The sequence below is a fragment of the Dipodomys merriami genome, unplaced genomic scaffold, assembly GCF_024711535.1.
Source record: "Dipodomys merriami isolate MVZ:Mamm:240054 unplaced genomic scaffold, mDipMer1.0.p SCAF_2, whole genome shotgun sequence".
NCBI lineage: Eukaryota > Metazoa > Chordata > Mammalia > Rodentia > Heteromyidae > Dipodomys > Dipodomys merriami.
Window position 1 is genome coordinate 9,965,063 of NW_027203381.1, and position 22,227 is coordinate 9,987,289.

At 37.5% G+C, this 22,227-nt stretch overlaps 1 long non-coding RNA gene across 1 annotated transcript in view; it reads left to right on the top strand.

The window, feature by feature from the left end:
- The window catches only part of LOC138831951 (uncharacterized), a 651,402-nt gene that overhangs the window by 402,702 nt on the left and 226,473 nt on the right, over window positions 1-22,227 (top strand). The window contains exon 6 of the long non-coding RNA XR_011373464.1: window positions 1,906-2,028. This is a non-coding gene — a long non-coding RNA (uncharacterized lncRNA). The remainder of the gene's footprint in view (window positions 1-1,905; window positions 2,029-22,227) is intronic.

Below are 22,227 nucleotides of genomic sequence, written 5' to 3' on the forward strand. Positions count from 1 at the left end.
TAAGACTAAGTAGCTACCATTTATTTATGATAAACTTAAGTCCATTTGTGCTTATGTATCCATCATTCTTTCTCACAATAATAAGACGGTCATAATAGTAGGATTCCCAAGACTAGGAAACTAATGGGATCTGAAGAGAGGTTAAAGTGATCCCTTTGCCCATTTCTCACCAAGCTTTGAACTTGAGTTTGCTAACACATTGGTGGTAAGGTCAAAGGTTTAAATGATAATAGAATTAATATACTCAACTCTTGTGGGATTGTGTCAGGGTTTTTTTCCTTTATTCTTTTGGTAAGAGATCCAGGAACTATTTCTGCCATGATTTGAAGAAAGGTGGAGACCTGCACAGAGGACTGGTGTTTGGGAATCAGATTCTTGTGAGGCTTTTCTAAGCTCAGCAACTTGGTAAATTCCATCGAAAATGTTTCACATGGAGGGCATTTGGCTTTCACATTGGAGAAAGGAGAGGCAGAACTTACATTGGCAGGGTTGAAAATTCATTTTCTGGGCCAGTACAGTAGTAGTTGATAGTAGTTGCATGTCTTCTGGGCATCCCCACAAGGAGCAAGGAAGCATCTAGGTTTGGAAAGGATGAGAGTTTGTTTTAAAGGCCAGAGAAGAGTTACAGAAAAGCCCAATAGCTTCCATTGCCCTTTCATTTGGACTTGCTCACAGGGCTGCACTTCATTATCCTGGATTATCTTCTCTCTTTTTCTGATTTCTAGCCAGGGATGAGAAGTGGACATGTTTGTTAGCATATATTATGGAAATCCACATTCAGAAATCTGGAATGTCAACCACAGGGGCTATTGTTATCAAGAGAATTTTCTTGCCTTTTTTTTTTTTTTACCAACTTATCTTATTACAGCCTAAAGTGAACTTTAAGAGAACCAATGTTTGGAATCTTTTGCTGCCAAACCATATGGTTCTTCTGGCCAGAGGGCATGTTATTGATTTTCTTGACCCCTGAGAATGTATATTTGCATGTAAAAGAAGTTGCTGTAATTTTGAAAGGAGAACTCTGAATATTTAGGGAGAAATAGGATCAATGAAAAATGATTATTGAATTCAATTCAGAAACTGTGGGATTCATAAAATGGGGTTCTTGCAGGTGTAACTTCAGTGGTTTGAAATTTGCCAGTATCAAGGGAAATAATAAAAAAAAATCTGAGAACTAGGGCCTTAGAACAATCAAGGTTAGGTACCTGAGTAGAAGTTCAACTAGGAATGTATATGCTCCTATCAAGAGGAGTTTTTCCAGGACCCAGTGAATCTCAGAGCTGAGAAAAGCAAAGTTGTAGAGAGCAGTTGGGTGTCACAATTTTCTCATGGTCTCTTGGGGAATAGGCTTGAAAGAAGCAAGTGTGGACAACTGTGGGTAGGGATTCCTTCCAAATGTGGATAGTTAAGGGAAGACTGTCCTTCAGTAATTGGGAATTACAAGCTGAAATGTATACAAACAAATGTAGCTGTGGGAACACAAGAATGGTCTTAGCTTTGTGTTTGAGGAATGCTGAAAGAACCAGTGATTGGAATCATATAGAATATTAGAGGATATACTTTAAAGAATCAATTATAGATATGGATTACCTGCATACAGGCGGCAGGAGACTTCAGAACAGAGACTTGGCTGTTTTATACTGGATTCAAGACAGAAGGGTTTTGAAAGGTCTTCCTGAAATAATGTATTAGATTAAAAAATTGAACATAAAACTTCTGTGTGAACATATGTGACTATCATCTTCTATGGACATTGGTATCAAAGAGAAATGAGAGCTATCTTGGTCTAGACTTGGAGATAATAGAACTGTGCTCAAGTTACAGGCTGCTAAACTGATTATGTTTAGTGCTGAGACTTGGTTCTGTTTCCAAATCTTATGGTGTTATTTATATGTATTTTGACAGCTCCCGGGAACTCAGAACAGATTGTGCTCAATTTGGAGGAGTCCGTCATAACTTCACATGGAACTGTTCAAGGCTGCGATCACCCCAGGCTGCAGTTACTCAAGAAGAAAGCCAAGAACTGAGGTGAGGCCTTTCAAGCTGAGACTGAGGCACATGGTAAGAAAATGTATTCAACTGATAGAGGATACTGGCTTTGTGTAGAGTGTGGGTCAGTGTCCCACCAACAGTAAAGAGGCTTCCACCTTGGAACTTATGTTCCAGTAGGATGTGACAAACAACATAAAATAAATATAGTAAAAGGAAATAAGTACTATTGAGTAAAGGAAAGAGGAGGGTAAGGATTAAGAATTCAATTTAAAGGCCTGAGACCATTTGCATCATTTAATAGGGCATATGGATAGACATCACTAGAAAGTGGCATTTGCCCAATGACTCAAAGAAGTAAGGGATCAGCTTTCTGAGGGAGTCTTGTATAAGAGGAAGGTCTTTCAGATAGAGATGTATGGTTTGTTAGAAGGATGTGATTAGCCATTGTGTCTGGATCAGAGTAAATGAAGAAGAAAGAGAAGCAAGGAGTGGAATCAGAAAGGAGTTAAAGGATTGCTGTAGGCAATTATATGGACTTTTGAAGTTTACCTAACAAAATGGAGAGAGATACGTTTAGAAGTTGGATGGAGGGGAAGATATGATTTGACATTCTGTTAAAGATTATCCTTGAGTCTGTGGGAATGACAGACAATATAGGAGCAAAAGCAAGAATGGAAACTCTGCTTAGCATAATAGCAGTGAGGAGAGCAAGAAGTGACTGGATGTGGGATTATATTGAAGGCAGAGTTGTAAGAATGGATTGATAGGCAGGGTGAGAGAAAGATAATCAGAGATTTTGAGGTATCGATAAGCATCTGTCAAGGTGTAAAACAATAATTAATCGGACCAATTCTGCTGTTTCCATAATGCTAAAATTTGTGCTGATAGATCTCATCTTGTAATGCATTAAAAAAACCATCTACCCTTTATTTCTACCATTGGTGGTTCTATCTGGGTCAGGACAGATGTGTGTGCAACCAATCTGGAACAAGAGGAAAATAAAAACTTCATTTATTAAAATATTATATTAGATGCTTTGCTCATTTATGACCATTACTTTTCATTTTTGGAAATACGGTAAAGAAGATTTATTTTACTGTATTTGAATTTTGGTAAACTGGTATTGTATGTTTATTTTAATTAGGGAAAGGAAGGGGAACAACAGAATGGTGAGACAAAGGACAAGGGGGAATCAATGCAACAGCTATATACACAAGACAATATGTTGGAAACGATTCGTACAACTGGGGGGGAGCTTGGGGGGTAGGAAAGTAGGAGAAAATTGAGGGAAGGGGTAACCAGATTGACAAGACATGTACTCATTATCTTATGTAACTGAAACCCCTCTGTACATCATCTTGACAATAAAAATATGTATATATATAAAGAAGATTTACTTTATTGGACACTAATTTATATATGGCAGTTATTATGAAGAGTACTTGAAAAGTGAATTTGAGATATCTTAGAATAGCGTATACTTGACATATTTTATAGAGATGAGTATCTTTTTGATTATAGTACTGAAAGTCAGTCATGCTATAATTTTGCTTTAATAATCCTGATTTAATTAAAATCTGGAGATGGAAATAAATAAAAGACACATGGTTTAGATATCTGGAGACTTAGAACTTGAGTAGGCTACAGTTTTTCTGGAGCGAAACATTTCTGGGGCTGGCATCTTTAAATTATTGATCCTGGGAAAGGAGGGGGAATTGGAATACTAACCTTGCATTGTAAGGCCTTCATGATGTAACCCTCATCTTCCTCCATAAAGAGAACAGGAAGACATCTGACTTGTCTTTTAAGCTCATTCTGCTGAATAAAACGTTCCAGATCATGGAGGAGTGTGGAGAATAGCACCACTGGGATTGTAGCGGCCGGGCTCCAGTCTCCTTATCCTCAGCGTGGAAAATCTAAACATGGCTATCACACAGATGAGCCCAGCTCTTTATGGGAAAATGTAGGAACTACAGCCCTTGGCATTGGTATCAAGTGACTTTTTTAAAAAAAAACCTAATAGGACTTTATTTAAACAAATAATTTTTTAAATCTTTTTTTTTTTTTTTTTGGTCCGGTTATGGGGCCTGAACTCTCGGCCTGGGCGCTGTCCCTCAGCTCTTCAGCTCAAGGCCAGCGCTCTACCACTTGAGCCACAGCGCCACTTCCGGCTTTTTTCTTATGTGGTGCTGAGGAATCGAACCCAGGGCCTCTGGCATGCAAGGCAAGCGCTCTACCTCTGAGCCACCTTCCCAGCCCCAATTTCTTAAATCTTATTTTATTGTAAAGGTGCTGTACAGAGGGGTTACAGTTACATGAGTAAGGCAATGAGTACTTTTCTTGTCCAGCACTGTTATTCCCTCCTTTGTTTTTCTCCCACTATCCCTTCCCTCCCCCACCTTCCTCACTCCTGATGTTTTGGTGATATGCTCTCTTGAAATCTCATACAGCTGATCAAACAAAATGAGCTGGGATTCTTCCTCTCGAGAGGAGTTGAACCTTCGTAAGGCTCAGCAGGCAGCAAAAGACAGGAAAGGAGGTTTAGGGGAGTGATTTAGGGAGAGTTATTTCGATGTATTCTCTCACTGCTACTTTCATCACTATGTTTCTTAGATGCCAACCCTAACTCTCCTTCCATAGTCATTTTAATGGATTGTTATTATGCCTTTAATAATTGACAGAAGTGCCAGTACTGCAATAGAAGGGATTAACATTTTATATTTATTAAAATATCTTGCACAAGAAAATTATATCATATTTAATTGTAGATTGCAGAATGCATGAATATATTGATATAGCTTGTTTTCTTTTCTTGTAAGGTAATGAACACATTGTTAGACTAGAAACACACAAGGTCTCAAAATCAGCTACATTTGAAAAACAAAAAAAAAACACCTTCAATTTTTAAAGAAGATGTGATCTCCTATGAAACTAATAATGGCCAATATGGGTTTTGTGTCTTTGTTAAGGCTCCTTATCAGATTTTTCTCCCTCATCAGCATTTTGGAGACAGCAATATGCATAACTCTAGCCATGGGCTCTTGCCAGCAGTATTGAAAGGGACGCAGTTAAAAGACTTCCTATGTCTTTGACACTTAAATATGAAATACTTTTGAGTACCATACCAGTCATTAGCCATAGATAATACAATTTGGCTCATTTGGTGACTCTAGCCGTATTCTTAGCCATTTGGAAGATTCAGAACTCCCTATACATTTATATAGGTTTATTTCGTTTCAAAGACCCAAGCTGAAAAGGAGACCCCCACAGGGAGCTTGTCACCCACTAGTTTGCACATGTGACCATGTAAAAATAACTTTCTGAGCAAAAAGATCAATGGTTTTCTTTCAAGAAGGACATGGAGGCTCAATAACTAATTAGCTTTTGTCTCTCTGTTCCTGTAATTGCAAGCCATGCTGGAATCAACTTTGTGAAAGTGTGAAATAGCTATTACTGTACGCGGCTTGCTTCTACCACCACACTCTATTTTTACACTTGGGATATTTCTTTTCTATGGCCCTAGTTCAGCCAAAAATTTTATATAAGATCTTTCCATCCTGTCCAAAATACATTCACAGGGTGAAACTAATGCTATAAACAGGCCTGGGGCGGGGGGAAGGTATAGGTTAATGAGTTGAACGTTAGACCTTATGATCTCTGAAATCCCTGTTTTTACTTTCAAAGCCAAACTGTAAAAATCCCGATCCTTAATTTTGAGTAAGCATCTTATAATACACTTCATTCTTTTCATCTACAGTGTAGCTCAGTACAATAGTGATAATGGTCTGTCTATAATTTTAGTCAAGCTCCTTGGAACCAGCCATGAAATTTAAGTGTACTAGCTTGGGATTTATGTCTGGTTTTTGTCAGATAACAGCTCTCTTACAATAGATAGCTGGGTATCATATCCATTAAAATTCCACAAAAGTTCATCACAAGTAGATGAAAAATGAAAACAAAATCCAAAACCATGAAGCAATTAATTTGATCTACTCAATCACAAATATTTTCTAATGAAAAATGGAAAAAAAATCCCAAACCATGAAGCAGTTAATTTGATCTACTCAATCACAAATATTTTCTAATTAATTGCCCAGTTATAATAATTACAGCAATTTAGTGCCCTGTCTTTGTTGACTGGCTCATTGTTGGTTAGCAGTGCATAAAAGTGAACTGAAATTTGATATGCAGTACTTACTTATGAATCCTTTCAGAACTACAGTGACATGATTCCTTCTCATGCTTCAGGTCTTAAATATCCTGTGCCTAGAGATATCTTTGCTGATATCACCCAGTTTAAGGAAGCCCTGCCTCTGTTAGGCACTTTCTCTCTTGCATGCCATTTTGTTTGATCCCTTCAGAACACTTCTGTAATTTAAAAATTATCCTGTTTTAAAGACGATAGTTGGGTATTGTCTGTTTTTCTCCTGTAGAGTAGAAGTTCTCATCTAGCAATCCTGAGATCAATCTAGGCATATTTCTGAATGTGTAGCCTAATAAAGGTGAAGAACAGAGCCCTGTTGATATTAATCAATATTGTCAATAATTGATCAACTCAATGCTGGCATGATAGGGGATTATAAGAAGCATATGTCCTCTAGTAACAGGTATTTTAGTTGTGGATACCAGGCAATTATAAAACAATATCATCCTGAAAACTGGAGTTGCAAGAAAAATAAAGCTTTCATTTGAAAGTTACTTTTAGTGTTTTCTTTGTCTTTTGTACAGTCCTAGTGCTTGAACTCAGGGCCTGGGTGCTTGGTTTTTTGTTTTTTTTTTTCTTTTGGTTTTCTGGTGCTTTTTTTTTTTTTATTATTGTGAGAATACCATACAGAGGGGTTACAATTACATGGGCAAGATAATGAGTACATTTCTTATCAAGCATTGTTGCCTCCTCTTTGTTTCCCCTTCCCAAACCTTCCCATACTCCCCCCACCACCCCCCACCTAATCCTCCCTCCTCCACCAAAGTTGTAAAGTTCATTTTCTTTTATATATACATACATACATACATACATATATATATATATATATATATATGTATTTGTGTATTTTTTTATTGTGAAAATACTGTACAGAGGGGTTACAATTACATGGACAAGATAATGAGTACATTTCTTATCAAGCATTGTAGCCTCCTCCTTTGTTTCCCCTTCCCATCCTTCCCCCCCTCCCCACCCAATCCTCCCGGTTCCCCACCCCCAGCCCCCACCCCCGCACCAAAGTTGTAAAGTTAGTTTTCGACAAAACGACTTGTACATCTCATTGTTGCAATGAGTCCACCTGTATCCCTATTTAAATGATTTATTTTTGCCCTTCCCCTCTACAAATTATACCAACATCAAATACAGTGAAAGCAGGGGTTATATCGTGGGGGAGGGACATACAAAGCAACATAGAAATCATCTTATAAATTTGAAGTAAGCCAGGCCCAAAGAAACATAGGTCCCATGGTTTCCCTTATTTGCATTAACTAGTATATGTCTGAGTCAAGCACAAAAGGTCAGATAAGTTGATGTTAGAGGAATGAACCCCAAGATAAGTATTAAATTTTTTTTTCCTTTCAAACTTGTTTTTTTTTAAAAAAAATTATTGTAAAGGTGATATACAGAGTACAAAGCACATACAGGTGATGTAATGAGTACATTTCTTTTTGAACAGTGTTACTCTCTCCCTCATTTTCTCCCACTCTCCACCCCTACCCCCCACTCCACTCCCAGAGTCCCCTTTCTTCCATGTTGTAAAGTTCATTTCCAACTGCAAGCAGTCCACTGGAAAAACCTTTTGTTTCCATTTCTTGGAATTCATTTTGATAAACATCATATTCTATGGCCATATGCATGTGGCTTTTGAGCTATTGTGATCCTCTGTTAAGAATATACTGTGCATATTCTAGTTATTACAAGTGAAGGAAACCATGGAGTCTATGTTTCTTTGGGTCTGGCATACTTCACTTAATATAATTTTTTCCAAGTCTTTTTATTTCTTTATGAATGGAGCAATGCCATTCTTTCTGATGGTAGCATAGAAATCCGTTGTGTATATATATATACCACATTTTCTTGATCCGTTCATCTACTGAGGGGATCTGGGTTGATTCTTTATCTTAGCTGTGGTAAATTATGCTGCAGTGAACATGGTTGTGCTGGTAGCTTTTAGTGTGGCCTTACTTGTGGTGATTAGGGTAAATGCCCAAGAGTGGGATTGCTGGGTCATAGGAGACCTCTATGTTTAGTCTTTTGAGGAAACTCTATATTGCTTTCCAGAGCTGTTGAACTAGTTTATATTCTCATCAATAATGTAGTAGTATTCCCTTTTGGTCACATCCCTGCCAGCATCTGTTATTGTTTGTTTGCTTTATAATGGCCATTCTAACTGGGGTGAGGGCATCCCAACCTTTCTTTGATTTGTATTTCTTTTATGGCCAGATATGGTGAACATTTCTTTATGTGTCTATTAGCCATTCTTATTTCTTCTTTGGAGAAATCTCTCTTTTAAACCTTAGCCCACTTATTAGAGGAGTTGTTGTTTCTCTGAGTATTTGTTTTTTGGGGGAGTTAATTTTTTGAGCTCTAAGTATATTTTAGATATGAAGCCCTTGTGTGATAGCTAGTAAAGATCTCCCATTCTGTAGTCTTTCTATTATCTTGCTATGTCCTTTGCTATGCAGTTTAATGCAACCCCACTTGTCCAGCCTTTCTTTGATTTGTTGTGTTTTTGGATCTTTTAGTAGGAAGTTTAGACCGGTGCCAAGGATCCCTAGTGTTTCTCTTATCCCTTTCTGTAATATTCTTAGCATATCTGATCTTACATTGAGGACTTTGGTCCATTTGGAATTTTTTCTGTTGCAGGGTGATATGTAAGGATGTAACTTCAGTTTTCTACGTATGTATAGCCAACTCTGACGGCGCCATTTGTTGAAGGGGGTGTCTTTCTTCCGTCTTGTGTTTCTGGCTCCATTATCAAATATTAGTTGGCTGTAGGTCTGTGGGTTAATTTCTAGGTCTTCAGTTCTATTCCATTGGTCCTCAGGCCTGTTCCTTTGCCAGTACCATGCTGTTTGTATAACCATAGCTTAGAGTTTGAAGTTTGTTATTGATATTCCTCCAGCTCTGTTCTTCCTTCTAAGGATTTATTTTGCTATTCAGGGTCTTCTACTATTCCATATGCATTTTTGATTGCTTCTTCTATATCATTGGAGAATGTTATTGGGATTTTCATGAGCATTGCATTGAATTTGTAGATAGTTTTGTGCAGTATTGCCATTTTCACAATATTAATCCTCCCAACTCCGGAGCATGGGAGGTTTTTCTTGTCAAGGCTAGTGCTCTACCACTGAAGCCACAGCTCTGCTTCTAGATTTTTGTTGTGTGGTCAATTGAGGGTAAGAGTTTCACACACTGTCTTGTACAGGCTGGCTTCAAATTGCAATCTTAGCCTCCTGTGTAGCTGGGATTACATGTGTGAATCACCCATACCTGGCTGTCACTCTAAATATAATTTCTGTATTGTGCACTGGTTCAGTTGATGAGAAAATAATTAATATAATTAGATGTCATCACCACTGAGTTATATTTGATTTGGGATGAATGACATATTGATAAAACATTCAGTGGATTTATTAGTTTGGCAGTTACTGTGTAGCTACATTGGCCCCAAGTGAGATGCCCATCACCCATGGGGTGATCTGTTCTGTCCAGATTAAATAAAACTCCTTGCTTCTGTCTTGAAAGTTTCCTTCAATGTGATCTTCTGCCACATCATAAAGACTTTCTGATTAATATTATGTTCCTATATTTAGGATGCCAGGAACAGGGAAAAAAACAATAACCATTTATTTGTTTTCAGTTCTGCAGCTATGCAATTTAGGCATGGCTCAGCTAGGGTGGTTCATCCCTACTCCATGAGGCGTTCCTTGGCCTCATGAGTCCTAAGGCCATGTGATAGGTGGACTGGGGTAGAGTTGCTGTGAATAGACTCAGCCACTGTCGGGTACTTGCTTGGAGCTATTACCAAGCCGTGTCATCTCTTTTTCATGTGCTGTTTCCTTGTGGCATCTGAGTTCCAGGAGGGCAAGTCCTAATATACAATCACTTATCCAATTTCTGTTTGTATTGCATTTACTAAAGTGCCACTGCCAAAAATTGTCACAGAACCAGTCGTAGATTTATTAAAGGAGGAAATTACACTAGGATGTGGACAAGGTCATTAAGGAAACAAGCCATGTGATGTTTGCAGTGAATAATGGAGTTAGTATAGTATAGTATATATTTTGCATACGACTGTTCTGTCCTTGAATGTGATGAAGACAAAATTAGAGTAGATAGTCACAAGGAGCCTTGGTTTTGTATCTATGCTTTTAGGTCTGAAGCAGTGTCTCCTGATATCTTATTGTTGGAAGCTGCAGAATGAAATCCAAGGCATAGTTAAATAACTTGTTAAGTAAATCCTTGCTATAAAAAGTGAAGCCACCAAATATTAGAAATAACAACCCATATTCTTTCTGAGAACAAAGAAGAGCGAGCACATCAGGAATTAAAGAAGCATTTGAGGCTACTTAGAAAATCATTAGTTTAGCAAATCTTTCTTACATAATTGATATTTGAGGCAGCTTAGAGGAAAAGGATGTTATTTTGCTTTTATTATGCATCAAGTATTTAATGCATTCATATAATACACTTTGAGAAAAATCATCCTTATCCAAGAGACTTTCTCAACTGTGCCATGCTATCAAACTTTATTGCTCATTTGCAGTCATGATGAGTTCATAGTTCTAATGAAACAAGAAATATTTTGATTAGCATAGCAATTTTTATTGAAACATTTATAGTAGTCTAAAATGATTAACCACAATAATTAATGCCATATTCATTTCTTATAGTAAAATAAAGATGGTTATTATTATCAGGAAGTGTCAGACAAAATGAGTCACTGTAGTAGACTCAAGTCACAGTGAAGAACATGGAAATGAAGAATATGAACAACATGGACATCATTCCCTAATCTGTTCTCTACTCATGGTCTCTGTTACTAGGATTCTTTAGTGGTGAGACATCCCACAGAACCCAGATATTCCTGATGTTACAGGAAGTTTGTGGATGAAACAGAGTTCTGAAATAAAGTGAGAAGAAACCTTCAGATGCAGGAAGCATAAGTGGTTTGCTAAGGGCATCTTTCAACGAAACTGGGAAAGATAATACAAGAACCTTCTGAGAACCATCATTCCAGCCAGATCTCAGGATAGGAAAGAGAATAGAAGCTAATGTCTAATATGAATACTTGCTATGGGCCAAGAAGTAGTCTGACTCCGTAACTTGCATTATTTCCTTTAGATAGGGAAACCACATCTGCCAAATGATTCGTGATTTTGTTGAATAACTAACTTTTTGGAATTTTTGTGCATACTACATATGTGGAACAGACAGAACAAAGAGGAAAATGAGTAGCAAATGAATGATAGGAAGAAATTGTACTAGTTTTTCATGTTATTAATTATTCCTATCCTTCTGAATTTCCTTAGGGTGGACCTATCTGCTCCATAGCCCTTTTCTCTGACTATAGGAAAAAATAAACATATAACCTTTTAATTTTGCTTCTTTATTGTCATCATCAAAATTACTTTATATAAAATCTGCCCCTTGATGACAGATTTCAGTTGGAAGGCCATACTTTGCACCGATGGCTATATTAGTCAGGTTATTTTTGTCATTGCGACAAAGTATCTAAATGTCTGATAGAAATAACTTAGGGGGGAAGACTTAGTTGGGCTCATAGTTTCAGAGGCTTCAGTCCATGGCCAGCTGGTTCCATTGTGTGTAGGCCTGTGGCAATGCAGAAGCATCATGATGGAAGCTCATGTGAAGAGAAGTTGCTTATCCACTGGGGTCACCAAAGCAGAGTGAGAAAGTGGAAGGACCCAGTGCCTCTAAAGGCACGTTCCCAATGACTCACTCCCTCGAACAAGCCTCCACTCCCTCTCCGCCTCCCCCCAGTACATTTGTGTATTAATGCATTAGCCTAATCAATGGTAGATTTAGTTCATTGATGAAGTTAGCACTCTAATGATCCAGTTTCACCAGTAGCACCCCAACAGGAAACCAAGCATCAAACACTTGAGCCTTATGGGGATCACTTGGTATCTAAACGTTAATAGAGACACAAAATAGTTTCCCATTTGAGGCTGTTAAAATACTTCTGCTGGAAATATCTTGTGCATATTTTTGGATGAGAATGCATGCTATTTAGGTATATGCTGGACCAGACAATATTCAGATGGTCAGCTTTGGTAAACAGTGCCAAATAGCACTTTCAAAAAGTGTTTCAGTTGCTTAATATTCTCACCAGCACTTACTCCCACACACCCTTTTTCATCTTATCCATTCTCTTGCAGGTGTAATGGCATTACAATATGGCTTTAATGTTCTTTTCCCTCATGACTAATGAAATCAATAATCATGTTTTCATATGCTGATTGGCCATTTGTCCATGCTGGGTTGGAGTTTCTAATGTATACTTTCTTTGCTTAAAGAAAGGCACTTAAAGGAATTATTGTGTCTCTTGATAGCTTTAGCCAGAAAAAGGATTTCTAGAATGTCTTTTCTTGATATAGCCCAGACCTTAGTACATATTTAGCAAATAATTTGGGCCAGCAGAATTGCATCCTGTGATTGGCCAGCCTGCAGCTAACTCATTCTGCTGTGGAGGACAGACATGAGGATGAACTCTGCCAGACTGCTTCTGTGAGAGCAGTTTGGCTGACATGACCAAGGAAACACCTGCCTAAAATAAGATACAAAAGCTGAGTGCTGGGGCTCAAGCCTATAATCCCAGCTATTCAGGAGGCTGAGATCTGAGGATCATGGTTTGAAGCCAACTGGGACAGAAATGTCCCCTGGGAGACTCTTATCTCCATTAAACCACTCAAAAACCAGAAGCAGTGCTTTAGCTCAATTGAGAGTGCTAGCCTTGAGCACTAAGAGGCTCATGCCCCGAGTTCAAGCCCCACAACCAGCAATAACAAGGACAACAAAAATCGGATACAAAGTAACAGCATCTGCTCTCAGAAATAGTCCATTTGGGTGCCTCTCTTTGTAACTCAGGTATAAGATTGTATCAGTTGCACTGAGTTGATTACTATATTAGCATCTGTCATGATCTGTAACAGGATATACCATTCTAAACCCTTGATGTACTGAGCTGGTCAATTGGTTTAATGCCATTAGACCTGCAGGGAGGAAGGAATTGTATTCTCCCGAGTTTTCCTTTGCAGAAAATAAATCAAAATTCACCAAAGGAGAAAATCACTAGCAAGGATACTGTTACACAACCAGGCACCAATTGCTTGCATTGTAATCCTAGCCACTTGGGAGGCTAAATAAGGAGGATCATGGTTCAAGGCCAGCCCAGGCAGAAAAGTCTGCAATATTCCATCTCCACAGCAGTAAGCTGGATGTGGTGGCCTGTGTCTGTGATCCCAGCAACAAAGTGAAGCTGGAAATCGGCAAAGTAAGGCTCAGGTACATGCCTGTGTAGGAAGTGAAACCTTCTCTCAAAATAACCAGTGAAAAATAGAACTGGTAGCACCAGCCTGGCTAACACAAGGCCCACATTCAAATCCCAGTCTGTTTTGTTTTGTTTTGTTTTAAAGAACAGTTATAATAGTGATGATGGCTACTTTTAAATTGCAGAATCTCTCTTCACTATTCCATTTAAACAGTGCTTCTAATAGAATTTTCTAGTTTCGCTTTTGTTCTCTCACATATTTTCTGCTGCCTTTTCCATTAGAATATCATAAGCCCACTTAATTCTTCTTTATGATTGAACAGAACTCAGAGCATTTAACCTCCCAGAACTTACCTAATCCTCCTTAATGGGCCTTGAAGTTACTTCTGTCCTTATCATCTTTAAAAGATACTTCCGTTAATATTATTTTGAACTTGTTTGTTTGTTTAGGGAAAAAAGTAAAATCTGCTACTATTACTAATATTTAATTGCCTGCATTAAATATTAAATGTCTTTCAGAAAGTCATCACTAATGTAACAAAGTAAAAAATTCTCTGCTGGCAAACATTAAGTGTACTTTAAATTTTTTTCTTAAAATGCTATGAAGTTGGTTTTTTTTTTTTTCACTTTTGGCAATAGTGGAGTTTTGAATGGAGGGCCTCATGCTCATTAGGCAAGTGCTCCGCCAGTACTCCGGACCTTTTTGCTTTAGTTATTTCTCAGATAGTCTTGTTCTTTATGCCCAATCCAGTCTTGGGTCTCCTAATTCTACCTTCCATGTAGCTAGAATTATAATGTGTGCTGCCACACCTGAATTATTCTTTGAAGTGAGATCAGACTGACTTTTTTTCCTGGGCTAGACTAAACCACAATCCTTCTGTCTTCTTTTTCTTCTTCCAAGAGGCTGGGATCACAAGTATGAGCCATTGTACCAAGCCTATAATGACCATTCTTAAGGGATGTGCATGTGAATCTTTCTGAAGCAGGGAATTTTGGAAATGTAATTGCTTGGTGACAGGGTATGTACATTTTAAAAATTGGATTCACCATACCGAACTGTTCTCCATAAAAGCTGTATCTCTTCTTATGTCCACCCTGTCCAAATGTTAATGCCTGGTTTCTCATAAAACATTCAACAGCAATTATTGTGAATCTTTATAATTCTTGTAGTGGGATGGGTGAAAATTTCTATATTATTTTGCTTTACTTTTTTCCTGAATTCTAATAGAGTTGAATCTCTGTATAATTTTATCATACAAATTTGTATAGTCTGTTAATTATCTCTGCAAAAGTGTTTACTTGGAATACCATTTTCCCCAGTGAGATAATTTTATACCAGCTTTTCATATATATATGTCTACTAACATTCGTTAGTATTTTTCTGAAATTTCGATAACAGTTTATTCCCTGAAATTGTTGGTTTCACCATAGGGGGTGCGCCTAAGCACCATATAATGTAAACTCATCAGCCTGTGGGTTATTGTTTTTAAAAAGGTTCCCATCAATAAGGTATATACTTTGCATATATTTTGCATATTATCCCCAAACTGTCATCACATATATCTACTTCATCTTTGTGGAAAAGGATAGTAACTCTCATTTCTTTCTTGCTTTATTGTACTTACAGGGTTGCTCCCAATTACTTTATGATCATGCACAGTAAATTTTAGATTGCTCCTATATGTTTGGCAGAAATTCCTTTTGTGGTGTCACTGCCCTGAATGCTCAAGCCACACTTTGAATGGCCTTCACTGTTAAGGGGGAAATGAATGTATTCCATCTGGATTGTTGCAATGGTAACCTATTCTTATTTTGTTTTCTGAGACTACTATTAATCGTTTCAACAAAAACCTTTTATTAAAATCTTGCCTACCATAAGATATCTGTCCAAATTCGATGTTTAGATACATACTGTGAATGTTGTAGTCACCTAAAAGAGACACTATTCCTTTGAACAATTAACATAGTTAAAAATTAAATGATGAGAATGTAAAATAGGTCCTGTATGAGTACTAAAGGGAGATAGGGTGAATGGAGAGAATAGAGGATAATGAATAAGGTCAAATCCTTTTGTTACATATGTGAAAATGAAACAGTGAAGCTTGTCAAAATTGACCTGGGAGAGAACAGAGATTAGGCAATGATAGAGAGAGTGAATCTGATCAACATGTTATGTAATGTATAGACATGTCACAATCAGCACACTTTCGTAAAACTAATTGATGCTGATAAAAATGTGGATACGAAAGAGAAAGTAAAAAAGAAAAGAAAAATCAACAAATTGTTGAAAAGGGATAAAACCAAGTATTTATTTATTTTGGTACAAGTACCTGAGTTTGAACTCAGGGCCTTATAGTCTTACTAGGCTTTCTTACTCAGGCTTGGTGCTCTACAACTTGAGCCACACCTCCAGGCTAGTGAAGTGGAGACGAAGTCTCTGCCAGGACTGGCTTGGAACTGTAATCTTTCAGCTCTCAACCACTAGATAGTTAGACTAAAGACATGAGCTAGCCACCAAAGGATTTTCATTTTTAAAAAATCATCATATGAGGGTGTGAATGTGAAAGGAAGCCATGTTTACAGAATATTGGGACATAATTAGGGCACAAAGATGTGGCCTTGTTAGCACACCAATTTTTGGTTTGTGATATGCGTGGTTTGATAGTTTCTTTCCTTTCACCCCTATGTGGACTATGACTGTGTGCCGTGTAGTTTCTTAGCATGCAAGCATTCAGATTGAAAGTATTCTTTAGGGGTCAGCGAAGGGCTGATCAGTCCTCCTTATGAAAAGACATATGGAAAATGGCCCAGAGGAAAAGCTGAGATATTACCATGACCATTTCTATCTATACAACTTTTCTCATTCTCTACTCAAAATAACATTTTACAGAGACTCGGGGACTATATCAAACATTCCAACTGGCAGTCAGATTTATAGAAAATTTAAAGCTTAATTCAGCAGTGAAATTTGTCAGTCAGAATGACTGACGTCCTAACAACTCCAAACCTACGTCTTAATTTATCATTTGAAGGCCAGTCATTCCTTGTCAGTTTTAAGTTGACTTCATATAAACTTTCAACCTCAAAAAATGTAAGAATATAAATTTAAAAAAGGAAAGTGTTCACTTAAAATTGGTAATTCAGATTGTAAAAATGTGTCTTAAACAGTTAAAACAATTGTTCCATTTGTGTTCTTCCTTTTTTATGCTGAGACCTTTTATATTTGCTGTAGGAAAACTTAATGCCATCTTTGGGTCTCTCTATGTAAATCAAAGTTATGAGTGAAATAACAGATTTATGGATGATTATTTTCATCATTAAACTATAAAAGACACATTTTTCAAACATGATAAGAAAATCCCACTTGTTTAGAACAGTTTACTCCCTGAAATTGTTAGTTTCACAATAGGGGATGTGCCTAAGCACCATAGAAAGTAAGCTCATCAGCTTGTGCGCTACTGTATTTAAAAAGGCTCACATCTATAAAAGGTATATACTTTCCATATATTTTACATCTTACCCCCAAACTGTCATCATATATCTACTTAATCTTTGTACAAAAATCAAGAACCCTAAAAGCTGAATAAATCACCTTCAGAATTATATCACAGGAAGTCTTTCTTTTAGTAAAGAGTCATTTTTTGGAAAGTAAAAATCATGCTCTTTTTAAAAATAAACTCATTGATTATGAGTGGGTAGAAGTCATTGTAAATTAATGGATATGTCAATATTCAGTGTCATAGAAAGGAAGTACATTTTATGTTTCTTGCTTCAAAATACACAGCATGATAGAAGATTAAGACATATTGTTTGGGATATGCATTCTAGACCTGGCACTGGCTCCATGGTCTGTCGCTTGAAGGAAACTAATTTTTGTAGGTCACATTATCTTTATTTGTAAAATGAGCCACCAGATGGTTCTGGAAATTCCTATATCACTAATATTTCAGTTCCAAGTTGCACATTTATCATGATGAATTCTCCAGTGCATAACTTCTAGCTGGAGCTAATTAATTTATTCATCAATTTTTCTTAATTATTTCATATATTTCAGGTATTGGAAATAGAAAGTGAATGAAATGTATTTCGATTGCAAGAAACAAAGAGTTTGGCAGGAGACAATCATGTCATGCAAAGTACTAAAAAGTATTCACAGTGGTGAGCTCTGTTTACAGCAGACATGTGCAGGGGCACACAAAGAGAGAAATCAGCACTACTGTATGATTGAGTTCAGGGCCAGCTGACAAAAAGAGCTTGGGAGAGGAGCAAGTAGCAGGAAGGTCTTTACAGTATGAGTTGACTAGAGGTGGTAGGTGGTAGGCAGTAGGTGAAAATGGGAGCTGAAATGTTCCTATTCTAGTGAAGATGAGATGGCAGCATGTTCCACCATTCCAAGCTTCTTCTTGGTTAAGGCGGCATCTTGTGAACCTTGTTTATTTTTATTTTTTTGCCAGAGCTGGCCTCTTGAACTTTGATCCTCCCAATCTCTGCTTTTTGAGTAGCTGGAATAGGAGGTGTGATCCACTGCACTGCAGCTCAGTGTTTGTTGCTTAACTGCACAAGTCACAATTGAACACTAATTTCACTAGGCAGGTCATGAGCCATGGTCATTTCTGTGGGCCATTGGTATTCTGTCACAAGTATATATCATGGTACAAAAGATTTATATGTTGTACACATTGTATTTACTTGCCCTACTACTTCCAGACATGGCTTTTACATACCTGAAGAGACTGCTTACTCAAATATATTAGAAACAATAATGAATCAGTTACTCTTTTTTATTTATGTCAGTTATTCTAATGGAAGGATATTTGAAAGATTTGGGCCACAAGGGCTTGGGTGTTCTATGCCTCTTGAGCTGCATAACTCTGAACTGTTATGCAAGCACATGTCTGTCTTCTAAACTAGACTATAGGTTACTCTAATGGTAACCACCTTGTTTCCTTGATTTGAATGTTCAAAATTCTGTTTTGCTTTGTCTCGAAACCTGATAAAAGAAGGCTGATTCAGAAACACACAAGATGATACTGCAGTGTTTGCTAAAAGAAGAGTACAAGCTGGGGGCTCACACTTGTCATCCTAGCTATCCAGGAGGTTGAGATGTTTGGATCATGGTTTGAAGCAAGTCTGGGTAGGAAAGGCCATGAGATTCCTATCTCCAATTAATCATTTTAAAAAATGCAAGTAGAGCTATCGCTCAAGTGTCAGAGCACTGGCCTTGAGCAAAAAGAGTTCTAGGATAATACCTAGGCCTCAAGCATAAGCTCCAGGTCTGGCACAAATAAATAAGTAAGTAAGTAAGTAAGTAAATAAAAAATAATAGTGTTCCTTTTTGACCACATCCCAGTAGCATCTATTATTATAGTTTTCTTGATAATGGCCATTCTGACTGGGATGAGGTAGAATCTCAATGTTGTTTTGAAGCAAAGTAAGACAGACCCAAGGAAACATAGGCTGCATGGTCTCCCTCATTTGCAATAACTAAAATATGTCTAGCATATTCTTAGCCCTTCCTTCCTTCCTTCCTTCCTTCCTTCCTTCCTTCCTTCCTTCCTTCCTTCCTTCCTTCCTTCCTTCTTCCCCTTTGATTTATTTCCTGTTGTCACTGTTTTTTATTTCTGTACCCTTTATCTTGAATATAATAAAAGTCTATCTGATTTGGAAAAGGGGAACTTATATCTGTAAACGTTGGGACAAAGGGCAAACCAATGCAACAGTGATACTCACTAGACACTCACTATGTGGTGAATGAATTTTACAACTTGGAGAGGGGTCTGGGGTGGGGGAGAAAATGAGGGAGGGGTTACAGCTGTTCAAAAAGAAATTACTCATTGGTAATCCCTCTTTATATCATCTTTACAGTAAAACAAGAATAGCACAAATAACCAGCATATAGCACCTCTGTGTGAAACTAATAAGTATTTCAAGGTCTTGTCAAGCCAAAGTTTTATTAACAAATTAGCTTAAAGTTAACCAACTTTTAATTTGAATCTGGTTCTGTCCTGTGAGAGAAGTAAAACAAACAAAGCAAAACAAAAATAGACACATATTTTCTCTGAGGGTCTTCATGTTTTGCACACAGTATTCCAAACATGTTATTTCACTCAGTCCTTAGTATAACCACAAAATTTCCCTTGGCATTCCATCTGTAAATGGAAGGGGCACAGGCCTGCCTAGGCCCTGGGTCCTCCCAGTTGTGCTGTAAGGGATGTCGCTGGCATTTCTCCCAAGCTCGCTGATTTCTTCATTGCTCTTTCTCTACATTGCTCTACATTTCTCTACATTTCTTCATTGCTCTTTTTCCTATAAATCTCCTATTATGTTTTAGCATTTCTAAATCTCATGTTTTCAATTTCTAATAATGAAGGTATGATGGTTCATTTTATGTGACAACTTGGCAAGTCTAGGTGGCACCCGGTTAGTTAGTCAAATCCCAGAGTAGCTATTTAAAAATCCCAGAGGGTGGAGGAAACCAAAATGGAAGGAGAAGGGGTGAACAAATAGCCATTTTACTCAGTGTACATTATGTAAAACATTGAACTAAGTACTTGAGGGTAGGGATGGAATGGGAAAAGGGAATAGTGGGACATTGATGAGGATGTATTGTACTCATAACCTGACTTCCGGAATTGAAACCACTCTGTACAATCATGTTTTTGTAAAGTACTTGAAAAATCTGTAAAAACAAAAAATCCATAAGGTTATGATTAGAGTAAATTCCCGCGAAATAGCTCATGCAAACATTGCAATCTCAACACTAAAATTATAATAGAAAAAAAAAACAATTACCATTTCAGTCAGTAGACCTTGTATAAAGCATATTGTCCTCCTGAAGGTGGGTAGGCTTCATCTAGTCTGTCTCAGGTCATAAGAAAAAAGTTGAAGACCTAGCAGAGAAAGGAATTTGAGCTTCACACTTCAAGTAGAAGTTCTGGCTGTTTTTATAGCCTGTGGACTCAAGATTCCAACATCAACTCTTTCTGTAATTTGTGGCCTGCTGGACTGCCCTTAAGATTTCATAATTGACTATCCCCACAGCTGCATGAGCCAATTTCTTAAAAATAAATCTCTATCTCTCTTTCGATTCCCCTTTTATTCCTGATGTAGATTTGATTTTGTAAGCATAAAAATAACTATTAAAAGAAATTGATTGCAATCCCTTAGCATTTTCAACATACTTGTTCCCCTTTTATCCTTTCCATATTTCCTGTTATCCTTTTTAATACTTTGCATATTTTCTGTCTCTTTTCTTAATCCTTTCCTAATATTCAAAGTTCTTCAGTGTGAATAGATGACATCTTTTCAAATTTACATCAATATACCTATCTCATTAAAAGTAGATATTACCTGACTATTAGTGCCTACAGTGACATTTATACATTTGCTTTCACAAATGAGTAATGGTAATTCATGTACACCACAAAGCTGTGAGTAATTACTCCCTTCTGAAGATAAAGGTTAGCACAATCTGTAGCCATCAGAAGTTTCTCGGTATGTGCCTGTTCAGTTTCAAAATACATTTCCCACAATGTTGTTCTGCCTTTCTGTTTTCATCTAGATATTCTTCATCTTTATGCAAGGCAAACTTTTCATTGGAAAAACACTTTATTATTGATTTCTTCAATGGATAAGTAAAATGGTGAATTTAACATTCAGTTTGAAGGAGGCCAGATAAGTGGAGGGAAACAAGCAGATGCAAGGAGGCGAGAGAGACTGATGCAGCTACAGAACTGTAGGTGTGTCCTACACAGCAGGACATTGTGTGATGCTTAAACAACAGAAATCAAGACCAACAAACATGGACTGATATTACCATGGCCAACCTGTCTTTAACTATAATGGCTTCTCCAAATCATTAGCCTTTGAAAATTACCTATTCCCATCAAGCATTGGATACCAACCAAATCTGAAAACCCCAGACAGAGTTGGAAGAAAGGAGCAAGCCCTATTTAAGGAAAATCCCCACCCATTCTTGGAATTCCCTGATCTAACTCAAAAGTAGTCCTCTTCACTATTTGCCCTTAAAGCAAACTATCCAAAATATCAGGGAATTGAGATTGTGCCTTTCTTGAGATGACTTCTCTCCTTTGTGAGAGGATATTTCCTCCTTGTAATAAATTTTCCTCCCTGTTATTTACTTTGTCTTGTCTCTGAACTCTCGCTGATGATAAGAATCTGAAAGCATTGTGTCAAGGTCTTAATCTGCTGTATTTATGAGATCTCCCCAGATTTACCCAGATGTAGCAAAGTCATTCTTTTACTTCATAAAACGTTAGTGTATATTGTGGTCATGAAGGTCTATAGTGAGAATGTGTCTTAGGTGGGGGGGGGGGGAGAGAGAGAAAACAGGAGTGACAATAAAAGGATTTGAGAAAACACTAGGAAGACTATTCCTTAACTATCACCAGTGTGCAGTTATTGATACTTGACTATAATTCACAAGGAAGGCTTAATGAATTCCAACTGCTCTTGGAAAGACAGACCAAATACAGAATCTACACAAAATGTCTATTATAAACTCCTTCCTTCTGGACAGGGACTGTCTCTTGATCACTGAGGTAGGATTAACTGTAAACAGAAAATAAGTGCTTAATAAACAAAGGTTTTGCTTGCTGGGTGCAGGTGGCTCACACCTGTAATCCTAGCTACTCGGGAGGCTGAGATCAGAGGATCACAGTTCAAAGCCAGCACAGGCAGGAAAGTCCGTGAGACTCTTATCTCCAATTAACTA